We start from the raw sequence: 26,214 nt of genomic DNA on the forward strand, positions 1-26,214 counted from the left end.
CTGTAAGGAATCACTGGAACAAAATCTGGGAACTGAGGGAAGCCCAGAGGGTGAGCCAAGCATTAAAGCTGATTTGCTTCTAGAAGCATCTGCCAATTTAAAAGTATGGATGCAAAGCTGAACAGAGATTTCAACAGACTCATGGAGCTCTGAAGAACAATAATTAGAAATTTAGAGCCCACCAAAGACTAGAACTTAGAGCCCCCAGTAAATCCTTCCGGTTCAAATTATCTTTGCATATTTTATGTACAATGTTTGGTACACATAAAAAAATGAGGCACATAAGGAGACAAGACTGTGACTGAAGACTAAGACAACAGACCAGTGAAACTCCCACAAGTAATTCAGAAAATGGAGTCATCACCTATGAACCTCAAAAAAAAAACAAAAACAAAAACAAAACAACCACTGCTTAATATGTTAATAGAGTTAGAGATGCCTGAGTGGCTCATTCTGTTAAGTGTCTGCCTTTGGCTCAGTCAGGTCTTGATCCCAGGGGTCTGGGATTGAGCCTAGCATTGGGCTCCCTGTGGAGCCTGCTTCTCTTCTTCCCTGCCCCTCGCCCAACTTGTGCTTGCTCTCTTTCTCAAATAAGTAAAATCTTTAAAAAGTGTTAATAGAGTTAAAGATAATATTGAGAAATTTGACATAGAATTGGATATTATTGAAAGAAAACAACTGGAAATATCGAATGTAGTCTATAATTACAATAAATGAAATTAAGAATTCACCAGGTAGATCTAACAGCAAATCAGACACAATTGAAAAGTGACTTGCTGAACTGTAAAAAAATAATAATAATAATCTAAAAAACACCCATTCTGGGGCATCTGGGTGGCTCAGTTGGTTAAACATCTGACTCTTGATTTTGGCTCAGGTCATGATCTCAGGGTTGTGAGATTGGGCTCCCCACTCAGCATGGAATCTGCTTGAGATTCTCTCTCCCTCTGCTTCCCTCCTTCTTCTCCCCCAAAACACTCTTGTGTTGTCTCTCTCTCTCTCTCTTTCTCTCTCTCTCTCTCTAAAAATAAATAAATCTTTTAAAAAAATATATATCCATTCTGAGGCATGAAAAGTAACAAAAAAGGGAGGGGTGTATTAAAAGACATGGGATTGTGTGGAAAGTAATACTATACAGTTATACTTAATAGACCCAGGAGAGGAAAAGAGCATTAGAATCAATTTTCCCAAAGATAATGATTAAGACTTTTTCAGAATACATATAAGGCACAGTTACAAGAATGGCCTCATTCTGTATGCTCAGGCTGGGGAAGTACAAAGAAAACCGCTTAAGGCACATTCTGGGGAAACTGCTGAAAACCAAAGACAAAAAAAAATTCTTAAAAGCAGTCAGAGACCTAAGACAACACTAGACTGAGAGCTGACTTAACTGAAACAGTGGAAGTCACTAGAAAATAGTATGAAACCCTTGGTGGGCCCTACCTCACTCATATCCTCACTCCTCATCTTTTGTTCACAAAGGGGCCAACACTCCAGGGGACTCGACCAGCGGGAGCCAGGAACTAATGCATAAATACTCCCCCTGTCCATCCCTCTGACGGACAGTTCTGAGGTCCATTCTGTAGGGTTCCAGCAGAATCCAGCCCCATCACTCATAGAGGTGATCACCTTGGCAATACAACTTGGCACTGGCTTTTCCATTTTATTTCTCCCAGTCTGTCCTCTGTGGGATAATTTCCCAAATAAAGTTCCCACATGCAAGTCCTAGTTTCAGGCCCTGCTTTTGGGGAACCCAGGCTGAAAGTAAGTACCAGGAGTGGCCCTAAAAGGCAGAACATTAGCATGGGACTCAAACTGGGTCACTCACTGATCAGATGGCAAAAAGGATGATAATTATTTATGGAAAATGGTGTGGTAACCCCCGGCATGTGACAGATTCTTTTTTTTTTTTTTAAGATGTTATTTTTTCATGAGAGACACAGAGGCAGAGACATAGGCAGAGGGAGAAACAAGCTCCCTGTGGGGAGCCAGATGTGGGAATCGATCCCAGGACCCCAGGGAACACGACCTGAGCCGAAGGCAGATGCTCAACCACTGACCCACCCAGGTGCCCCATGTGACATATTCTTAATGATAGTGGATTAAGGTAAATGCGGGGAGGGGAGAGGGAGAGAGTGAAATACCATGTTATCAGCTACCTACTTTGCCAAACTTATGCTATACTTCCATTTTTTTTAAGTTGAAGAAAAACTTCAGTAGGTGGAAACTCCAAAAGGAATAAAGAAAACCAGCCCCAATGCAAAAGAATATAATACCATATTCCAACATGAATTAATTATAATTAAACAAGCATTTGCAGGTGGGGGAGAAAACATACATCAGGAATTTAAAAACTCAATAGAAACTGACAAACTGGAACTAACAGGAATTGGCATTAGGAAAGAAAAGACAAATTAACCTTGTGATGACTAAATTATAAGGTACCTAAGAGAAAATAAGTGAGTGGAAATCAAAGGTGGAAAATAGTGGGTAGAAATGAAAGAAGCCAAGAATATGAAATGAAAGAAAGAATCAAAATGAAGCTATAAGAAAATGATAGATATAATAGGCAGATATAAGTACATTTAGAGATGCCAAAGAGAAAACAGTGAAATAAGACAAATTTATAATACTTTAATTCAAGAAAGCTCTCCTGAAATAAAAGAAGACCTGAATCTACATAGTGAAATGGCCCACCATGTAGGAAAATTGCTTCAAAACAGTCAACTCTGAAATATATCTTAATAAAACAACTAGACATTAAAGTCAAAAATCAAGAAAAAATAATCTTCTGTCCTCCTAGCCAAAAGAAGAACATGAAGGGAGGTTGGCATTAGATTTCTCAACAGCAATTTAGAGAGCAAGGGAGTGGTCAAATAGTCTTAGCAAAGAAACTGATACAATGTGAACCAAGGATTTTTTTTAATCCAACTTGGATAGTCTTTCAAATATGAAGGCTATTGGAAAACAATTTTTACTATGGTGAAATTCATATAACACAAGTTTAACTGTTTTAAAGGGAACAATTCAGTAGCATTTAGTACATTTGCAATATTGTTCCATCTAGTTCTAAAACACTTCATCACTCCAAAATAAAAACCCTGTATACATTCAGCATTTATATGCTATCGCCCCCCCTCCCAGGCCTTGGCAACCACCAATCTGCTTTCTGTTCCCTTGGATTTGTCTATTTGGGATATTTCATATAAATGGAATCCTGCAATATGTATGTGACCTGTGTCTGCCTTCTTTCACTTAGCATACTGTTCTTCTAGATTCACCCATGTTGTAGTATGTATCAGTACTTCATTCCCATTTATGGCTGAATAATACTCCATTGAATGGACAACCAAATTTGTTTATCCACACATCCACTAATTGACACTTGGGTTGTTTCTACCTTTGTACTACTGTGAGAGTGCTGCTAGGAACATCTTGGTACAAGGATTTGTTTGACTACCTGTTTTAACTCTTTTGGGTGTATATAAATGGGTCATGTGATAATTCTATGTTTAACTTTTTGAGCATCTACCAAATTGTTTTCTAAAAGAACGGAACCATTTTCTTTTTTTTTAAGATTTTTTTTATTTATTCATGAAAGACACAGAGAAAGAGAGAGAGAGGCAGAGACATAGGCAGAGGGAGAAGCAGGCTCCCCGCAAGGAGCCTGATGTGGGACTCGATCCAGCATCCCAGGATCACACCCTGGCCAAAGGCAGCTGCTGGACCACTGAGCCATCCAAGCGTCCCACCTTTTTCCATTTTCAATAGCTATTCTTATGGGTGTGAAGCAGTATCTCATTATGGTTTTGATTTCTGTTTCCCTAGTGATGTTGAGCATCTTTTCCTGTGCTTGTTTATAGAAAAACAATTGCAGGCATGCAAGAATTCAGGGAATATGGTACTAATAAGCTCTTCATGAGGAATCGACTAGAAGACCACTTTGTCCAACTAAGATGTGAATGAAGAAACTTTTTAGAAGGACTGATGGTAAGCGCTGACTATATTTAACCTCAGATCTTAGACCAATCAGTGGAGACAAGGTGGAAGAACAGTATGTGAGTGTTATGTGCTCTGATAACATGATTTTTTTAATAAGAGGAAAAGGAAAAATGGAAAGTAGAATAAATTCATTGATTTCACATAGATTTTAGGTGAGGGCCAAAGACAACATTTAAAAAGCAGACAAACAGGCAGCCCCAGTGGCCCAGTGGTTTAGCGTTGCCTTCAGCCCGGGTTGTGATCCTGGAATGCTGGATGGAGTACCCACATCAGGCTCCTTGCGGGGACTCTGCTTCTCCCTCTGCCTATGTCTCTGCCTCTCTCTCTCTTTCTCTGTGTGTCTCTCATGAGTAAATAAATAAAATTAAAAAAAAAAAAACAGACAAACCGGATAGTAGAAGCCTAAATAAAGAAGACATGGGCATTATATAAATATATTAGTGGAAAGATAACTACTAAAATAAAAACAAATCATTTTAATCACCAACATTTCTTTTATTAAAATGCAAAGAAAACAGACCAGAGAATGAAAACCACATGGTAAAAATGCATAGTAAATGCAACATAAAATAATCACACAGGACTAAAATCAAGTGTTTAAGTTGTAACAATAAATGTGAGTGGTCTTAACAAACTTATGAAAAGAAAAATATTTTCAAATTGTCTTACAAGGCAAAATCCAACTCTGTATTGTAAGAGATACTTCCAAAACAAAGCACAATAAAATTAAAAGGATGGGCAAAACTATACCACACAAATGTAGACAAAGAAAGCAGGGATTGTGAACTTGATATCTGACAAGGTGAAATTCATGGAAGGAAAAGTGTTTAATGAGACAAAAGAAGGATACTTTTATAATCTTCACAGTGAAGATATAAATGATATCTGTAACTGTGCATCAAATAATGCAGCAGCAACCTTCATAAAGCATAAATATAGGAGATAAGAAGAAATACATGGATTAGATATACAGTAATTGATACATTAATTTAAAAGACTATAGGTCCACTCTCAGCTCAACACAGGGCAAGTTGGAAAAGAAAAGAAATGATGTATCTATCCACACACACATAACCTAAACAACATAATCCCAAGGTACATCTTATGAACACATATTGAACCCTTCACCCTCATGAAAGAGAATATTTCTTCTTTTCAAATACATGTGGAAAATTCATGAAAATTGACCACATGTGAGGTCACTGAGAAAACTTCAATAAATTCTTTCAAATAAAAATAATGTAAACCAACAACATTGTCTTATCACAATGTCATAAAATGGAAAATAAAATCAAAAGGCATAAGTTCTCTGCCATCTGGAAATAAAATGTTATTAAGCAATTCTTTAGTCAATGGAGAAATATAAATTGAAATTGAACAGTTTCTTAGAAAAATGATTATGAAAACCCTATATATCAGAATCTTTGAGATACAGTTAAAGCAAAGAAAATGCATAGATTAAATGTAAGAATGAAAATAAAAGTATAACAATAAATTATCAATCTCAAGAGTTAAAAAAGAAACAAAAATAAATCTAATGAAAGTAGAGAGACTGAAATAATAAAAATAAAAGCATAAGTAATTGAGTTAAAAACCAAATAGTAGAATTAATAGATAAAATACTTCTATGAAATAATCAACAAAATGGACCTAATCATTGGAAAAGAGAGAGAGCACAAGCACAAATGAAATAGGACAATGGGAGATTAACTATTGAATCAGTTAATCTGATCAGTTAATTGATCAGTTAAATTGATCAGTTAATCATGAGTCTAAACTGTATAATTCTTTGAAAATAAATTGAAAACCTAGATGAAATAGATAATTTTCTGAAAAATACAATTTATCAAAATTGACCCTGGTAAAAAAAAAGAAAGCTTAAAATATCGATTTTCACAATGAAATATAATATTAAAAGTTCTAATTCCAGGGGCACCTCGGTGGCACAGTTGGTTAAGCATCAGACTCTTGATTTCAGCTCAGGTGGTGATCTCAGGGTCGTGGAATCAAGTCCCACATGAGGCTCTGTGCTCAGCCTGGAATGTGCTTGGGATTCTCTCTCCTCCCTCTGCCCTTCCTGCTCATGTTCTCTCTCTGTCTCTCTCTTCCCCTCTCTCTCTCAAATAATAAAATTTTTTAAGTGCTAATTCCAAAAAAAAGCACCAGGCTCAGAAGGTTTTACAAGGGAATTCTAATAACCTTCAAAGACTAAATAATTTTAAAGTTCTTCAGAGTGTTCCAGAGATATAAAAAAAAAAAGAAAAACTCTCATAACCTTTTAAAGAACTGGATATATCATTGATCTGTAGACCAAATAAACACTGCACACACAGACACAAAAGCAAAAATCCTAAGTAAAATATTAGCAAATAGGCTTGAACACCAAATTAAAAATATAACAAGTCATGATCAAGAGGTGTTTATTCCAGGAATGCAATGTGGCTCACAAGGTCTTGAAACAGAGCCAATACATAAAAGAAGTTGGCACATCAAAGGTGGCATACCAAGTTAGCAGAGAGAAGCAGACTACTCAATGGTGGCTTTAGAACCACTAAAAAGGCACCTAGAAAAGGTGCCTTTGGAATCCAAAATAAATTGGATTCCAACTCATTCCTTAAAGCAAAATAAATTCTACGAATATTTACGTAACAAAAAATGAAGCCATAAATGCACTAGAAATAATTACTTTTAACCATTTCATAAAATCCAGAAGCTATGAGAGAAAATAGTAATCAATTTGACTATATTACAGAGGTAAAATTTTTTTCATGGCAAAAAAAAAAAAAAAAAAAAACACGTCAAATCAAAGGACAAATGAAAAATTTGGAAAAATATTTGCCAAAAATGAGACAAACAGCTAGTTTCTTTACTAGAGCTCCCAAAGAAAACAACAATAAGAAAAAGACCAAAACCCACAGAAAAGCAGGTAAAAGATATGAACAATTTACAGAAAATTCAAATGACGTAACAAATGAATATAACATTAACTTTATTGAATGTGATGGTATTCAATGTGGAAAAGATGCTTAATGTGCTCGTAATAACAAAAATGTGTATTTACAACCACAATGAGATATAATTTTTCAACTACCAGATTGACAAGATCAAAAATGTTGTTAACACATGGTGCTATCAGGACTATGGGAAACACATATTGCACACTCATGTATTGCTAGTGGGAGGTAACTACCCACAGACACTGTGGAGATCAGTTTGGCAATTCCATCAGAATAAAAAGTACACTTACCCTTAATCCAACAATTATGCCTCTAGGATTTTATCCCAAATACGTACTCATAAATATAGGGCATGATGTTTGGACATTATTTCATCATTGTTTGGAAAGGCAAAAATTGGAAATACTCTAAATATCAAATAAGGAACTCATTAAAAAATTATGTTACAGTCATAAAATTGAATACAATGCCACTATTTAAAAGAAGGAGTCAGGGCACCCAGGTGGCTCCTGTCAGTTAAGCATCTGACTCTTGATTTTGGCTCAGGTCATGATCTCAGGGTGGTAAGATCTAGCCCCACACCCCCACCCATCCCCCCGCATTGGACTCCATGCTCAGTGCAGAGATTCTCTCACCCTCACCCTCAGCCCATCTGCCATCCTTACACTCCCTTTCTCTCTCAAATAAATAAATCTCTAAATAAATAAATCTCTCTCAAATAAATAAATCTCTAAATCTCTAAATAAATCTCTACAGTTCAGTGATTTTTAAAATACATTCATACAATTCTGCAACCATCATAATAATGAAAATTTAGAACATCTTTAGCACTCCAAAAAGAAACCACTTATACATTAGCAATTATTTTCCATTTCCAGCTCCCTGACCCCCAGCCCCAGACAACCACTAATCTACTCTCTGTCTCTATGGTGCCTATTCCACACATTTCAGATAAATGTGATCATACCATATCATATTTTTAAAGACTGGCTTCATTTCGCATTAATATTTTTGAAGTTCTTCTATATTATAGCATGCGTCAGTTTTTGTTTTTTGTTTTGCTGAGTAATATTCCAGTTGTTATGGCTATGCCACGTTTTGTTTATTCATCAGGTGAAAAGCATTTAGTTTTTTTTCCACTTTGGGGCTATTATAAGTAATCCTGTTATGAACATTTATGTACAGGTTTTTGTGTGGGTGTGAACTTTCATTACTCTTGGGTATATACCTAGGAGTGAAACTTCTAATATATAGTAACTCTGTTTAACATTTTGAGCAATTGCTAGTGTTTCAAAGTGACCACACCATTTTCCATTTATACAGTTTGAATTTTGAACCCTGTGCCAATATTATCTATCCATGACAATTAATAAAATATTTTTTAAATAATAAATTAAAACTATACCCATTGACTTGGGGAAATTTCCATTTGTATTATGAAAGATGTAAGGCAAGGTTCCATAAACTAAGAAATATGTATAATGATTGTACTTTTGTAAATGGAAGACTAAAATATTTGTGTGTGCTTGCATGTGCAGTTTGTATCAGTTACAAATGTTTTTGGATGCAAGATAACAATAAACCAGATTAGCAGTGGTTAAAACAAAGGAGTTTGTTTTTCTTCCATGAGGGATAGTCTATATATAGACAGTTTCTAGCTTGTTTCAGCAGCTCTGTAGGGCTCTGAAAGACCCAGACCCTTCTTATCTATCTACCCCACCATCTTTACACTGCATACAGCACCTACAAGCATGATATATGTGTTTTAGGTAGGAAGAAGGGCAAGGAGCAAAGACTCTCCTAAATGAGTCATCAAAAGTTTTTCTGGGAGCCCCACACATAGCTAACATCTCCTTGACCACACTTGGGTCATGTGGCCACATCTAGCTGCAGGATAGGCTGGGAAATGTGGAGAAAGGATTATCATTATTGCCTTGGACCAGACATGACCCATTGCCAGGATTAAGCACACTGCATTGCAAATGAAGTCCGGAATCCTCTTCAAAGAAGAATGGAACCACTGTCTGACAGTACGTACATACAAATGAAAGATGATTATATGATCAGGGAAAAGAATGTGGAAGGATGCACATCAGAGTGCTAACGATGCTTTGGAAGGGGTTGCAAGAGAAGACAAAGCTGAAGGAGTGGGTGGGAATAAAATAGTGATGCATTAATTAAAACAATTAAGGACCCAGAAACCAAGCCCAGACACCAGACACGTTCTAGCATACACTGGGTGGAACAAGGCCAATGTGAACAGCACTGGCTTGGCGTTATTATTCATTTCTTAAAAATAAGGAACTGGAGACTTGGAGACTGATGTCAGGAACCCACTGAATGTCTTTGGGTTTATATTGGTTTAATGATCTACAGTAAATGGAACAGAGTTCTCAATTTTAAAAAATTTAGTAGGAGCTACAAAGAGGACACTTTGGAGCTCCAAAACCATAGCGGAAACCATAGGGAAAAACACTTGGCATATATACAGAACGAAAAGCCTTAAAAGGGGGGAGCCACAAACAACAAAATAAATCTTGGAATGAAGTGTTTTAACAGAGGGAATGTACAATGGCATCACATGTTTCCACAAGGGCTAGAGAGCCTCCAATGTCTCTTGCTCAGCACTCTCAAGTCTGATCATTGTGTTTTCTCCCCAACCTGACAGAGTCAGAGCCAGAGTCTCTAAATCAATTTTGGATAATAGAACCAAAACAGATGGGGGGTGGGAGAGGGCATTTTGGATGCCTGTGGGGCCCTGCCTCATGGCCTCTCTGCCACATCTGAAGATTCTGGCTGTGGCTTCGGGTGGCCAGCTCTGACAGCTTCAACTCACTTCATTCTAATAGCATCTTGCCCCAGGTGCATAATGTGTTCTTTGCTCTTGTTCTGCATTTCTTCAGAAAGAAGGAAGAGTTTACTTAGTCTGTACCAGTAGGAGTTTACTTAGCCTGTATACATGCTATAACAATTTATTGCATAATAGAATGGTAGATTTGGGATCAGACTTGGCTGTCACACTACAATCTCTCTTAGGATGGCCCTCAAGGACAGGGATGGAAATCACACATGGGCCCAATATGATGGACCCCATCCATCAAGGCTGGTCCTAGCTACTGCACTGCTGAATTCTCAGCCTGCCAGTAGCACAGACTAACACTGAGCCCTCAGTTTGGTACTATCTCTCAAGGAGACCAGCAAGCCATTGATGGCAAGTTGATACATTAGACTCCTACTTTGGAGGAGGCAGTAATTTGTCCTTACTGCAGTTGATACCTCCTCTGGATATGTGTTTGCCTTCCCTGTCCACAATGTCCCTACCCGTATTTCCATCAGAAGATAACAAAATGTTTGATTTACCAAATGACATCCCACACAGCATTGCCTCAGATCAAGGAAACCCTTTTATGGAAGAGGAGATATGACTGCTTCTACCAAATATTGCAGTGCCCAGAGGCAACTATCCTAATAGAATAATGGAATATCCTATTACAGGCTCAGCTGAAATGCCTGCTCAGAGACAACTGAGCAACTTGAAGTGCTGTCTTTCAGGATACAATTTATGTACCAAGTCTATAGCAAAAATATGTGGATCCAGAAACCAAAAGATAGGAGTAGGAGTGCCCCTTCACCTCCACTCCCAGTAACCCATTTGCAGAATATCTGCCTCCCATCCCTGTGATTTTAGGTTCTGTGAGGGCCTGAGTCCTAAGAGGGGAACTATCTCACCTAAGAGAACATAGTAAGAGTTCTACAGAAGCCACAATTAGTGCATCATCACTTTGGGTTCCTCATGCCCATGTACAAATAGGCAAGGAAAAAATAGAAATTATTATAGGGTGATGGATTAATGATGGCTCAAAACTACCCCCATCAAGAGATAGGATCTATTTTCCCTCCCCCTTGGATCTGGGCTGTGCCTGTAACTAAGACTAGCCAAGAGAATACAATGGAAGAAATTCTGTGTTTGTCTCTGATCTTCCCTTTAAGAAGTCGCTCATTTCCTTTGGGCTCTTCAGATATCTATCCATCTGAGCTCATTGGATGATAACACACAGGCTGTAGTATCTCTTAGACCAGGACTGCCAATATCTTTTCCAAAGATTTCTCTGATACTCATTTTATTGGAGTCCAGCTCCTTGCAGTGTGATTGTCTCGATACTAGCATTGTCATAGCATGCCGTAGCATAGCAACTTCTATGCCATGATGTTTAACAAATTCTGATGTTTAACATGTCTGGAGAGTTATAGTCATTAGCAGCTGTGGTTTCTGATACTGGGAACAGAGAAGGAAGGCATTCTTCCATGGAACACTATTACTAGCTTCCCAGGGAATGGAAAAACACCTCTGTTGATAATACTTGGCTTCAAGTTCAAGCAAAATATCGGGAGCAGTAGCTTGGAGAATGGTTGCTGCCTGCTAATCTCAAATCAGGATTGGCATATGCATCCTGGTCTATTTCTACTGCAGACATTTCATTTGAAATAGCTACACTGGCAAAATAATTGTAAATGTATATATTTTCATATTACATGTGGGAATGATTTGCATGCAAGACTCCTTAAATGGCAAATAAAACATCCCCATCAAGCTCTAGTCAATACCATATTATTGCTTTTATGGCAATTAACATCCCACCTTGGATTAGTCTTGTTATTGTCACTATTTTTCTTATTAAAATCAGTGACCCAAAATTAAAAGCATAATCCATGAAAGAAATAATTGAGAAGCTGGACTTCATTAAAACTTAAACTTCTGCTCTGCAAAAGGCACTGTCAAAAGAATGAGAAGACTGGAAGAAAATATTTGCAAAAGAGATATCTGATAAAGGACTGTTGTCCAAAATATACAAAGAACTCAAAACTCAACAATAAGGAAAGTAACAACACAGTTTTTAAAATGGGCCAAAGGGGGATCCCTGGGTGGCGCAGCGGTTTGGCGCCTGCCTTTGGCTCAGGGCGCGATCCTGGAGACCCGGGATCGAATCCCACATCAGGCTCCCGGTGCATGGAGCCTGCTTCTCCCTCTGCCTGTGTCTCTGCCTCTCTCTCTCTCTCTCTCTGTATGACTATCATAAATAAATAAATATTAAAAAAAAATTTTAAATGGGCCAAAGATTTGGACACTTCATCAACGAAGTATACAGATGGAAAATAAGAAAATGAAAGGATGCTTAACATATGTCATAGGGAATTACATATTAAAACAACAATGACATAACACTACACCTACTAGAATGGCCAAAATCTGGAACATTGATAGCACCAAATGCTGGCAAGAATGTACTACAACAGTCACTCTTGAACATTCCTGGTAGGAAAGCAAAATGATATAATCACTTTGGAGGACAGTTTGGCAGTTCCTTACAAAGCTAAACATATTCTTACCAAGCAATCTGGCAACTATGCTCCTTAATATTAACCCTAATGAATTGAAAACTTATGTCCACACAAAAACCTGCATACAAACATTTATAGCAGCTTTATTCATAAATGCCAAAACTTGGAACAACCAAGATATCCTTCAATATGTGGAGGGATAAAAAGTGTGGTACATTCAGGCATGTATGGAATATTATTCAGCATGAAAGCCATAGAAAGACAGAAAAGAACTTTCAATGCATATTACTAAGTGACAGAAGTCAATCTGAAAAGACTCTGTGCTGCATGATTCCAACTATATGACATTTTACAAAAAATAAAACTATGGATATTTGAAAAAGGCTGGTGGTTGCCATGGTTAGAAGGAGGGAGGGAGGAATAGCTGGAAGCAGAGGATAGTTAAGGCAGTGAAAGTATTCTGTACAGTGCTATCATGGTGGATACAGGTTATTATGCATTTGTCCAAACCTATGGAATGTCCAACACCAAAAGTGAACCCTAATGTAAACTATGGACTTTGAATGATAATATATCAATATAAGTTTACCATTGTAAGAAATGTCCCAGTCTGGTGCAGGATGTAGATACTGGGGAATATTGTGCATATGAAGGAATGGAGAATGGAGGAAGGCAAGAGGTTTATATACTCTGTACTTTCCACCCAATTTTGTTATGAACACACAACTGCTCTAGAAAAAAAACCTACAGAAGAGACTCGCATTTTCACATTCCTGCTTTTCTGAAGCCCTGAAGCTGTTTAGATATTAAGTTCTTTCATATAAGATTCTTGGGTGACAGTAGAAAAATATAAAAGAATTAGAGACAGCTGAGTTCACCGAACAAAATTGACTGGTTCTGCTAGTAACTGACTGCATGTCCATAATTAAACCAACTTCCTTGGATATTTCACCATAACCTGATGTAAGTATATTGGACTAGACAGTTCTAAAATCACCTGCATCTTGAAATTGTGATTCTTTTATTTCAATTTTCAATTTTTTATTTCCACATACAGATGGTATGGTTTCATGGCCACTGTCACATTATTCTAGAGAGAACTTAACTTTGAAAGTCAGGCAGTTACTTGTATTGGATAAATAAGAGGAAAGGTGTTGCAGGATTAGAGACTTGCATTTTAAAAAAACGTATAATGATCCAGGAGATATTACCCAGCAAACTTGGCTCTGGAATATCCATTGTGATTCACACAGATTCTCAAGGACAGATTTCTCCCCAATATGGGAAGAATTTGAATGATTCAGTATGGATATTCTGAAGGGACATGGCTGTAACAGAAGGCACATGGAGAAGATATGTGTGAAATGGAATGAAAAAGAGTTGTGAACACTTACCAGATTTTATATTCTTCAAAGGTAAAAAGAGGATTATACCTTGAAAAGATTTTTTAAATTGATAAACTTTTAGCCAAATTCACCAAGAATAAAAGAGGGATGACTCAAATAAATAAAATTAGAAATGAAGGAGGAGAAATAAGAACCAAAACCACAGAAATATAAGATTATAAAAGAATACCATGAAAAATTACATGCCAAAAAATTAGACAACCTGAAAGAAATGGGTAAATTCCTAGGAATATATAACCTTCCAAAATTGAATCAAGAAGAAATAGAAAATTTGAACAGACTGATTACTAGCAGTGAAATTGAATCAGTAACAAATAAAAGTCCAGGACCAGATGGCTTCTAAATGAATTCTACCATACATTTAAAAAGGAGTTAATACCTATTCTTCTTGAACTATTCCAAAAAATAGAAGAGGAAGGAAATCTTCCAAATTCATTCTACAATTCACTCATTCTACATCTATTACCATAATACCAAAACCAGTTGAAGACACTACAAAAAAAGAAAAAGAAAAGAAAGAAAACTAAAGGCCAACATCTCTGATGAACATAGATAATCCTCAACAAAAATATTAGCAAACTGAATCCAACAATACACTAAAAAAAATCATTCACCACTATCAAGTGGATTTATTCCAGGAATGCAAGGGTAGTTCAGTAGTTACAAATCAATCAATGTGATTTATCACATTAGTAAGGAAGAGCATAAGAACCATATGATCATCCTAAAGATGTACTCGACAAAGTAAAATATCCATTCATCATTTAAAAAAGAAATCTCTCAACAAAAGAGACTTGGAACATATGTGAACATAATAAAGCCATGTATGAAAAACCCACAGCTAACATCATAGTGGTGAAAAACTGAGAGCTTTTCCTCTAAGATCAGGAACAAGACAAGAATGTCCACCCCCACCACTTTTACTCAACATAGTACTGGAAGTCATAGCCTCAGCCATCAGACAACATAAAGAAATAAAAAGCATCCAAATTGGTAAGGAAGAAATGAAACTTTCATTATTTTCAGATGACGTGATATTATATGGGGGAAACCCTAAAGACTCTACAAAAAAACTGCTAGAACTGATAAATGAATTCAGTAAATTTGCAGTATACAAAATTAGTATACAGAAATCTGTTGCATTTTCCATATACTAATAATGATTTAGCAGAAGAATTAAGAAAACAATCCCATTTACAATAGTACCGAAAATAACAAAACACCTAGGAATAAAGTTAACCAAGAAGGTGAAAGACTTGCACTCTGTATAAAACACTGATAAAGAAATTGAAGATGACACGACAAATGGAAAGATATTCCATGCTTATGAATTGGAAAAACTAATATTGTTAAAGTGTCCATACTAAAAGCAATCTACAGATTTAATGCAATCCTTATCAAAATATCAACAACATTTTTCACAGAACTAGAACAAATAACCCTAAATTTGTATGGAAACACAAGACTCCAAATAGCCAAAGCAATATTCAGAAAGAAGAACAAAGATGGAGGTATCACAATCCCAGATTTCAAGATATACTACAAAGGTATAATAAGATGCTATAGCATTGATACAAAAATAGATACATAGATGAATAGAACTGAATAGAGTCCAGAAAGAAACCCATGCTTATACGATCAATTAATCTGCAACAAAGGAGGCAAATAGGCAGTCTCTTCAAAAACTGGTGCTGGGAAAACTGGATGGTTATATGCAAAAGAATGAAATTCAACCACTTTCTTATACCATACACAAAAATAAACTCCAAGTGGATCAGAGGCCTAAATAAGAGACCTGAAAACATAAAACTTCTAGAAAAAATCATAGGCTGTAATTTCTTTGACACTGGCCACAGAAACATTTTTCTAGATGTTTCCTTTACAGGCAAAGGAAATGAGAACAAATTAAATTATTGGGAATATTCCAAAATAAAAAACTTTGCACAGCAATGGAAATCATTTTGAAACTAAAACTTTCACAAAACTAAAAGACAACCTACTAAATGGGAGAAGATATTTTCAAATTATATATACAATAAGAGGTTAATATCCAAAATACATAAGGAACTTACACAACCAAACACCCAAAAAAATCCAGATTAAAAATGGACAGAGGACATAAATTGACATTTTTCCAAAGAAGACTTACAGATAGCCAACAGACACATAAAAAGAGCACTAATCATCAGAGAAATGCAAACCAAAACCACAATGAGATGGCACCTTATACCAGTCAGAATGGCTAGAATCAAAAAGACAAGAAATAGCAAGTGTTGGTGAGGATGTGGAGAAAAAGGAACACTTGTTCATTATTGGTGGGAATGCAAGTTAGTACACCCACTGTGGAAAACAGTATGGAGGTTCCTCAAAAAATTAAAAATTACTCTATGATCCAGTAATGTCACTAATGGGTAATTACCCAAGGAAAATTAAAACACTCATTTGAAAAGATATGTGCACCCCTACATTTATTGCAGCATTATTTACAATAGCCAAGATATGAAAGCAACCCAAATGTCCATCCATAAATGAATGTATAAAGAAGATGTTGTATATATACATAAAATAGAATGAGATCTTGCCATTTGTAACAGTATGAATGGACTTACAGGGTATAATGCTTAGTGAAATAAGTCAATCAGAGGAAGACAATTGCCATATGATTTCACTCATATGTGGAATTTAAGAAACAAAACATAGGAAAAGAGATATAAACAAAAATAGACTCTTACATACAGAGAACAAAGGTGGTTGCCAGAGGTGGATGGGGAGGGGTAAAAGAGATACAGGATATCAAGAGTGCACTTATCTTGATGAGCACTGAGTAATGTATAGAATTATTCAATCATATGTAAAATACTTACATGGTTCCAAAGTCAGATCTACAAAACAAGGTATATTTAAAGAAAAAAAAAAGAATTTTTCAATCATATTGTACACTTGAAACTCAATATAGCATTCTATGTTAATTTTACTTCAATTTAAAAAAAAAGATTGCACTGTAGTAATGACAGAGTAATAACTAAAACCTCTGGATAAAGTATTAAAAACCAAATATATGAATGCACTGGAGAAAGTTCCAAAGCAGGCATAAGCTAAAAAATTTCTCTCATTCTCATTCTTTCTCTCTCTGTCTCTATCTCTGTGTCTCTCTATTTCTCTCTTTCTCTGTCTCTGTTCTGTCTCTTTCTGTCTCTGTCTCTGTCCCTCTCTGTCTCTCTCTCTGTCTCACACACACACACACACACACACACACACACACACACAGAACTTTTTGCCTGAGGTCAGGCTTTAGTCAGCCACCATTCAAGTGGCTAAAACTCAGAAACTCTCAGTGTAGGAGGCATGAATAATAAGAGGACTTTAGGATGACCACAGCAGTTGAAAAACAGGGTATGGGGGTAAATTGAACATCAATAAAAATTAATTTATTAAAAAAAAAAAAAAAGAAAAACAGGGTATGGGGAAGAACATCATGAAAAGAAGAGATCCACAGAGGGAGAGCCTAAATTCAATGTATAAATTCTGTTTAAATCTCTGGCTGCCTCTGACTTACACATTCATGGAACAGATTTCAATCAGTTTTATGAAGAATCAAATAACAGATTTCAGTTGCCGCCCACCATTGAAGAGATAGAGTTTGGAATTTGAATTCATTTAATTAACTGCTGATTAAGAGGACAACAAAAATCAAGAATCTTCAGAGGAATATAATAAATCCAGGGTCTTTACAACATATTATTCATAAAATCCAGGATATTAACCAAAATTACTAGACATACAAAGACAGAGGAAAATGTAATCCACACTCAAGAGAGAAGGTAGCCAATAGAGACATTAACCCCAAGAAGACCCAGGTATTGAGATTGGCAAACAGAATTTTAAAGGAGCTAGTGTTCAATAATGTAAAGAAAAATATGCTTGTAATGAATTAACAAATAGGAAATCTGAGCTGTGAAATAGAAACAATTGAAAAGAACCAAGAGGAAACTCTAGAACCAAACATTAAAATCTGAAGTAAAAAATGCATAGCTGATAATACATAACAGAAGAGTTAGTGAGTTTAAAATATATTAATAAAAAACAAGGAGCACCAAGGAAAAAAGACTTCAAAAGTATGTAGAACATCACTGGTCTATGGGGAAATATGAAAAAGTCAAAAGGAGAGAGAGAAAAGATAAAATGGAAAAAATATTTGAATAAACCAAAGCAGAATAGATAGAAAGCAAAGCATACCTAGGCATACCATACTCAAACTGATGAAAACTGGAAATGCAGAAAAAGTCTTGAGCAGTCAAAGAGAAATGATATATTACATTTTATATAAAGGGGGCAAGGCCACAAATGACCTCTGGCTTATCAGTAGAAAAAAGATGGAGGCCAGGAGACAGTGAAACCACATCTTTCAAATGCTGAGAGAGAAAGAAATGGTTAACTCACTATTCTATATCTAACAAAAGTATCCTTCAAGAATGAGGCAAAATGAAAACATTTTCAATAAGTAAAAGGTAAGAAAATGTCACCTGCAGACCTGCACTCTAAAGAATCCTAAGGAAGTTCTTCAGGCTGAAGGAAAGTAATACTGGCTAGAAACTTTCCATTAAACTTACCATTAATAATGTAAAAGAGTTATGACCATATAGCACCATGAACCCATTTCTCTCCCAATGGAGGTAACAAAATATTGAGGGTAATCATGAGTGCTATCTATAAAATATTTCTGGTTTTCTTCATTTTAGGAATATGATAGAATTGCCAGTTCTGCTTTTTGGGGTTGGATGTGGCCATATGACTTGCTTTAGTCGATGAAATGTGGCAGAATCTTTATCAGAGTGCACATTTTGCCTCATTTTCTTTTTCCGACCTTAATAATCACGCAAACAGAGATGGCACACACAGACCCTAGGCAGCCTTCAGTAGATGTAGAGTATGAGCGAGATTTGGGGGGTTTGTTTGTTGCCACAGCATAACCTAGCCTATCCTGACTTACTTTCCTTAGTACCTAGGAAATGGTTAAACCACCACAAAAGGAAAGTATATGGCACTGGCTTAGGGGCAAGCATTCAAATGTATAGCAGCTGCCCTATCGGTGCCTGGAAGGTGTGTGATTCAGGCTTGTAATGGCAAAACATGGTAAAACTATCTCCTGTGATAACTTGGAAGGCAGATAATTTGTCCAATAAAAATTCTTTCTCTTTCTGACATGCGATCCAGCAGACAATATTCAAGATAATAAATATGCAGTCAGCATATGCCCCAAAGTGAGAGTGTATGGAACAAAATGGACATGAGAAACCTATTTTTTTAAGACACTGAAATTTTGGGGTTTGTTTTTGTAACAGAAGTCAATCCATCCTAACTGATAAAGTGGCACCACCCCAGCCTCCTCGAATCATTGGCCCATTCATGCTCATGGAGAACAGCTGTGGTTGGTAGGCAAACCACTCTGTGTTTTCACCAATGGAACATAGGCAGGTGGGGAATGCAGGACTGTAGGAACATCTATGGCTATTTACAAATTGAAAATATTCCCACTTCTAGCAAAAGGCTGAAAGCAATGCTTAGGATTATCCTAGACAGAGAACGAAGGGCAGAGGAATATGCACTTGGTAGGTCCCCAACTCTGACATCTTGAAAATTCTGTCTTTATTGAAAGTAATTCAAATGAAAGCCTAGCCTAGAGAGAAGAGTCATTGCCAATATTAACACGTTCTCAAACAATGAAAGACTGGGGAATCCAACAATATAAACTGTGTGATCCCATCTTTGTTGTTAAGAAGATGTACTTCAGTGTGTACATATTTATACAAAAAGTCTAGAAATGTATATTCCAAAATATCAATGGTTGGCTACCTCTAGTATTACAGGTAATCTCTTTCTCTCTCTCTCTCTTTTTTTTCTGTATCTGTATTTTCTCATTGTTCTAAAATGAATAAATGCAGTATTTGTGAAATAAAAGCTTTCCAAACAAAATAAACAAATACAACAACCATGAAACAAAACTTTGGGAGAGAACAGGTCTGACAAGCCAGGAATCAAATCTAGAAAGGCACAGGGCCAGTACTATGCAGAGTCCGCTGGTGGAACTGAAGTTCACCCCACAGAGAGTGAATGCAGAGAGAATTCTGTAAGTACACAGGTAGGAACTTTTCCTTGTCTGGTCCTGTGAATTTACCAAAAGAAGAGTCTGTGTTATTACAAGCTGGTTAGCACAAAATTTTCAGGGTTTCCTGAAGTTCACGACAAACGTTTTTGGAACTCTTTCAGGCCCATGTCTACACATGGAAAGTTCTTCCTACTTTAACTCACCCTTTGGCAGCATGCAGCGTGTTAACACCCCATTTGATCACCTTTAGCAAAAATTAGGGTTCTTCTGAAGTTCCTTCCAGCCCTCTGTACGAAGTTCAAGTGTTTGAAAATACCACACAATGCCAATCTGAGAGAGGCAATCTTTTGAGGGAAACAAAATCATGAATGCTCCGGCGTATTTTATGAGTTATCGTCAAAACCACCCATACCATACTCCATGTCGATTAATAAAGCTGTTCTTTTATGCAGAGCATTAGGGAAGAAAATGAGAGAAAGAAACAAAGTCTAGAATTCTAGGTCTTGAGTCTCTTTACAAAGCATTGCTAACAAAATGATCTGTTTCTGCCACAACCAACAGTGGGATCCTTTCTCTCACAGGCTCATCTCCTTCACAGTACAATGGAGAGGGTGTAGGGGTGACCAAGGTGGGGATTGTAGTGTCAGGCTCTCGATCTCCAAAGTCCCGTCCAGCTCCAGCATTGTAGAACTGAGTCGCAAATCCTGGAAATCCCGTCTGTTTCACGGTGTGTTAGCTGAAGAGGGGTTTCAAAAAGCTGCGATAAATGATGGACTCAAAACAAGCTCTAATAATCAAAAAAGTGGGGCAAAGCCGGTCCTGACCAAGATGCAAAACAAAACCCTTTTATGAAAGAAATAGGCCCCATTCGAAGACATAAATCATCCTTCCTGCTAATACATTTCCTGCTGTACTTTCCCCCCAAGCTTTGTTGTTCATTTTTCTCACCATCAATAAATAAGAATTGTTTGTTACATATGTAACAACTTAGTGTTTTTCTTCTAAACCACTGTGCTCTGTGTGTTGAGGGCACATATTCTTTCCACCTGTTCTGATTGTCATTGGTGTTATTAAAGAAAAAAAAAAACCTTTCCACTTGGGTTTATTCAGAGAGATTTAACATCTGATTTTACATGGAACTATTTAAAAGAAAAAGAACAACATGGCCTGAAGCACTTCTAGCATAGGGTGTGGAAGTATTTGATGTCCTGGTGCTTGTTCATAAAAGAATGTTGTTTTGAAATGTGCAGTGAAGTCAGGGAAAGAGATCCAAAGAAAGTTCCCGTTGAGACAAAATCAAATCAACCCACCGACCCCCAAACACTTCCCTCTTGGACCAGGGGGCCCCTTGGCTCTGTGCCCGCCATCTGTGCCCAGGGAGGCCTCGGCGTTGCTGCCTGCAGTGACATGTGAACATGGGTTTGTCGCAGTCAGGGCACTGATAAAGGTAATTCATGGATCGGGACCCACAAAACAGAGGCTGCCCCAGTGGTCTGGCCCGCATCACAAATTTAAAACCTACTTACGGGAAGTGCCCAACTGTCAAGGAAACGGAACGTGCACCAGTCACAATCCTCCAAGTCCGAGCTGGCTAGCTTACCGGACAAACCCTGGAAAGAGGACCTGCTGGTGCAGCTTGCCCCACTTCGGTCTCTTCTATCCTCCAGAAAGCTCCTGTGGCCCAGAACCCCTCGGGAAGAACACTCCTCTGTTGGTGAGGCCCTGTGCTCCCTCAAGGCCTGGACTGTCTGCTCTTGAACAGAGGACATCCAATCACTGCTAAATTGTTTTATTTTTGTCAGCACTAACAGGCTTCAGGAGACACATCTGTCAGGGTTGACCCAGAGCCTCCGAAGGGACTCTGCGAGAATGAGTATCGCCCAAGTAGTAGCCCTTCCCCCAGGAGCCCACAGGCTCGTGGGTTACCCTTTAAAGCCAAATAAAATGTCTGGAGCCGCCAGGCAGGGCCAGGAGACTTCTGCCTGGGCAGGGCATTTTAGGGGGCCACAAACCCAGCCATCAAAGGAAATCATATTTTATTTTTTAAAAAAGATTTTGTTTATTTATTCATGAGAGACAGAGACAGAGAGAGAGAGGGGGAGAGAGAGGGAGAGAGGCAGAGACACAGGCAGAGGGAGAAGCAGGCTCCATGCAGGGAGCCCCACGTGGGACTCAATCCCAGGTCTCCAGGATCAGGCCCTGGGCTGAAGGCAGCACTAAACTGCTAAGCCACCCGGGCTGCCCCAGGAAATCATATTTTAATGCAGCATTTTGAAAATCAAAATTAATGCAGAAAAGTCCATGATGAATAAATTACCAACATTATAAATAAAGAAGGATCCAGAACAATGCATTGTTCACCTATACCAGAGCCTGAGGCAAAAGGAAAAATCAGTCGTATACTGATACCCTGTCGGTATTTAAAATTTTGGTAGTCTGTTTGCCTTAGACTTTTGTATTTGGGTTTTTAAAAAATATTGCATTTAAATAGGATTTCTCTCGATGGCTGAGTTTTGGAGTGCACACTCTCAAATGTGCTGAGGCAAGTGCCTCAGCTGCCTGACCCCATCCCAACCCTGAGCTTCCTGCTAGGAAGCAACAGGATCCAGCTTCCTATCCTCCCTCCCTGCCTTCCAGGATGGTGAAGGAAAACAAGGTTTGTTAAGAATCCGTTCAGGGGTCAGCAGGCGCTGCAGCCGGTCCCTCTGGGGTCATTCATCTCTGCCTGTGTTGCTGGCCAGCCTCTGGCCTCCACCACAGGGCACTGCCTGGAAGGGCACCACCATGGCCCATGCACTACTGTATGGGACCTAGTCTCACTCTGGGTCTTGGGGACAGAGGATCAGGGGAGCAGCAGGTCACGGCAGCCAGTTACTACCACGCTGGCAGGAGCCAACTTTTTTTTTTTTTTTTTTTTTTTTTTTATGATAGTCACAGAGAGAGAGAGAGAGGCAGGGACACACAGGCAGAGGGAGAAGCAGGCTCCATGCACCGGAAGCCCGACGTGGGATTCGATCCCAGATCTCCAGGATCGCGCCCTGGGCCAAAGGCAGGTGCCAAACCGCTGCGCCACCCAGGGATCCCTAGGAGCCAACTTTAAATTGGAAGTTTCTAGGGGCTCCTGGGTGGCTCAGTCGGTGAAGTGTCTGCCTTCGGCTCAGGTCATGATCTTAGGGTCCTGGGATAGAGTCCCACGTGGGGTTCCTTGCTTAGAGGGGAGCCTCTTTCTCCCTCTGTCCCTCCCCAACTCGTTTTCTCTCTCTCTTTCTCTCTCTCTCTCTTTCAAGATTTTATTTATTGATTCATGAGACACAGAGAGAGAGGCAGAGACACAGGCAGAGGGAGAAGCAGGCCCCATGCAGGGAGCTCGATCCCGGGACCCCAGGATCATGCTCTGGGCCAAAGGCAGACGCCCAACCGCTGAGCCACCCAGGCGTCCCCCCCGCCACAAATAAAATCTTTACAAATAAATAAATATATTGGAAATTCCCGGCCCTCGCATTTCCTAGAACTGCTCGGCCGATGCGGGCCTCGGACCCTGAGGGGCGCTGCCAACTTGGGGCAGTCCCGGGGCCCCCAGCCCCGCCCCTGCCTGCGCCCCGAAGCCCTTCCCAAGGCCTCCCAGGTAACCCCGAAGCCCAGCTCCTTTCCAGGAGCCCCGGTGGGACTCCTCCCGGTCCAAAGCGCTGCTCGAGGTCCTGCCCCGGCAGACGCCTCTCTCGGCAGCGGACGGACGCATGGACCAGCTCTGTCCAGCACAGGCGACGTTCCCCGTGGGCGCAGCCCTGCCCCGAGGCCCGCGGCCTGCAAGCCCCCCCCCCCCCTGGCCCCCCACCCCCGTCTTTCCCTCCCCACATGGCACGTGGCCCGGGCACCTGTGCAGGGGGCTGTGTGCTCTCGGGGGGCGAGGGGCGCGGGGCTCAAGGCGGCCGCATCCTGGGCCGCGGGGCCCGGGGCGCGGGGGGGCCCGGGGAGGCCGCGCTCCGAGCGTCCAGCCCCAGAGCTCCGGGGCTGCTGGGCAGCATCTGGTTCCACCCTCGTCCCTGGGCGTTGCCGGTCACCACCCAGACCCTCCCCAGAAGGGGCTCAGCTCCCGATTCCACAGCATAACCCAGAGCCCTGAGGGTGCACAGGCGGGGAGAGAAGGGTTTGAATCCCAGTGCCCTCTGCTCCCTGGTGACACGACCCTGTGCATGTGTCTTGGTCTCTCCAGGCCTGCTCCCCGCTCTGCAGAGTGAGGATCACAAATAGTACTGCCTGCAGGAGCCTGGGTGGCTCAGTGGGTGAAGGTGCTTTCGCCTCAGGTCATGGTCCCAGGGTCCTGGGATCGAGTCCCGAGTCAGGTTCCCTGGTCAGCGGGGACTCTGCTTCTCCCTCTCCCTCTTTCTCTCCCCCTGTGTTCTCTCTCTCTCTCTCTCTCAAATAAATAAAATCTTAAATAAATAAATAAATAGCACTACCACCAGTAGGCATTACTGTGGGGTAAATGAGTCTTCCAGGCTGAGCACTTGGAAGAGGATCTGGCACATGCTAAGTACTCCATGGCCATCAGCCACTCTTATTACCTCCTGGCCTGTGGCAAGTTTATTTTGAGGCGTGGAGAAGGCAGACAGAGCCACTGGTCACCTCAGTGTCCCTGGGACACGGGGCTGAGGATGCTCCCAGACTCACTCTGGGTGGCACTGGACCCTCTCCTTCCCAGGAGCACTACAGGGATTGGAAAGCCCGCAGGAAAAGATCCCTTGGCTTCAAAGAAGGAGAAACTTAGAGGTTTAAGTGTAAATGGCCTTGAAGGCCAGAACACTGGGAGTCAAGTGTGCACACACCCCCTGCCTGACTCAGATCCCTGGCTTCAGAGCCAAACCCCTAAACGTGCCCTGACCCAGGTCAGGCCTGGAACGGAGCGTGTCTCCTGATAGTAATGCAAAGAGGCAGGAAGACTGCCTTCCTTATGCTTGCATAAAAGTGGAGCTTTAGAGCATTTTTTGTTTCCAGGGAAGGTGTCTTGGTGGATGTACTTGGTCAAGAATGCCTTTGCAAAGCATGTCTCACACACCCCATATGGAAGGGCGCCCCACCGAGGGCTAGGCTCCTGCAGAATGCTTCATGGCAGGAGGGGAGCAGAGCACTCCCCGGCTGTCCTCCAGGTCAGTAAGAATTCTTTCCTTCAAGGGAGGATGACTTGCTTGTGGCCCCAGAGACCAGCTCCGGCTGTTAGACCCGCCCCACGTCCCATCCCCGGCCCTGTAGTCCTGTCCCCCATCCTTTACTGGCTTGAAAGATCCTGTCAGAGTCCAGAGCCTCCACATGAGCCCCCCAAAGGAACAGCTGGGACTCTGCCAGCCGGCACCATCACCTCCCAGGCAGCAAGCAAGACCCCAAGACACAGGCTGACATAAGCTTTACAAAATTCTCTGGAGCCAGCTGGCCTCACCTACTACGGAACCAAATGCCAGGAAACTCTGGCTGGCCCGCCAAGTCCCCTGGACCGAGGGATGGAGGACTTGTTGACATGTGCCTTCGTCCTTCAAGAATCCACTCCCCCCCACCTTCCCTCACCCCCGCCTGCACACTGCACCCGGCCGCACAGTGGGCTGAGTCCTTGCAGCTCCCTGCGCGAAGCTGGGGAAACCAGCTCCAGCTGGTGGGAGGTTTCCTGCAGGGCCCCTTTCCCACAGGTCCCCGGGGATACACCCGGTGGCACGGGATCCAGGTGCCGGGAGGTGGAGCAGAGGCAACCCTAACCGTGAGCTGCTCCGGATCCCAAAAAGAAAAGAGGAGTCTAATCTTCCAACTGCAGGCCATCGTTTGTTTCTTGGGGGATACGGTGGCCTCCGAGGGCTGCACTTTGCTTCTCTCCCCTCTTCCCGAAGGGTGAGCTGTCCCAAGGCCTAGGACCCACATACGGGCCGGGCCGCGGCACCTGCACCTCCGGCTCCCGCCTCCATCGGTATCACAACTCTTCAGTGTCCCCGGCAACAGCCAAGAGCAATCGAGGAGAAAGCAGACTCTCCATCAGGGAGATCCCAGCACATCCACAGCAGCGTGTCCCCCCACCCCCCCTCTGGCCCAGTCCTCACGCACAGGGCGGCCTCAGGCCTCCTCCTCCTCCTCTCTCCACGCCCGCCTTGCCAGACAGCAGGGCCTGCTTCCACCGAGCCAGCCTTGCCTTTCCCAGAGAACCTTTCCTTTACAATCCTCCTCCTCGGGGCGCGTGGGGGGCTCAGTCAGTGAAGCATCCACCTTTGGCTCGGGACATGATCTCAGTGTCCTGGAATCGAGTCCTGCGTGGGGCTTCCTGCTCAGCGGGGAGCCTGCTTCTCCCTCTGTCCGGCCGCCCCAACTATGTGAGCTCTCGTGCTCTCTCTCTCTCTCAAATAAAAAAATAATCTTTAAATAAAAA

Source organism: Vulpes vulpes, chromosome 2 (genome assembly GCF_048418805.1).
Source record: "Vulpes vulpes isolate BD-2025 chromosome 2, VulVul3, whole genome shotgun sequence".
Classification (NCBI taxonomy): Eukaryota; Metazoa; Chordata; class Mammalia; order Carnivora; family Canidae; genus Vulpes; species Vulpes vulpes.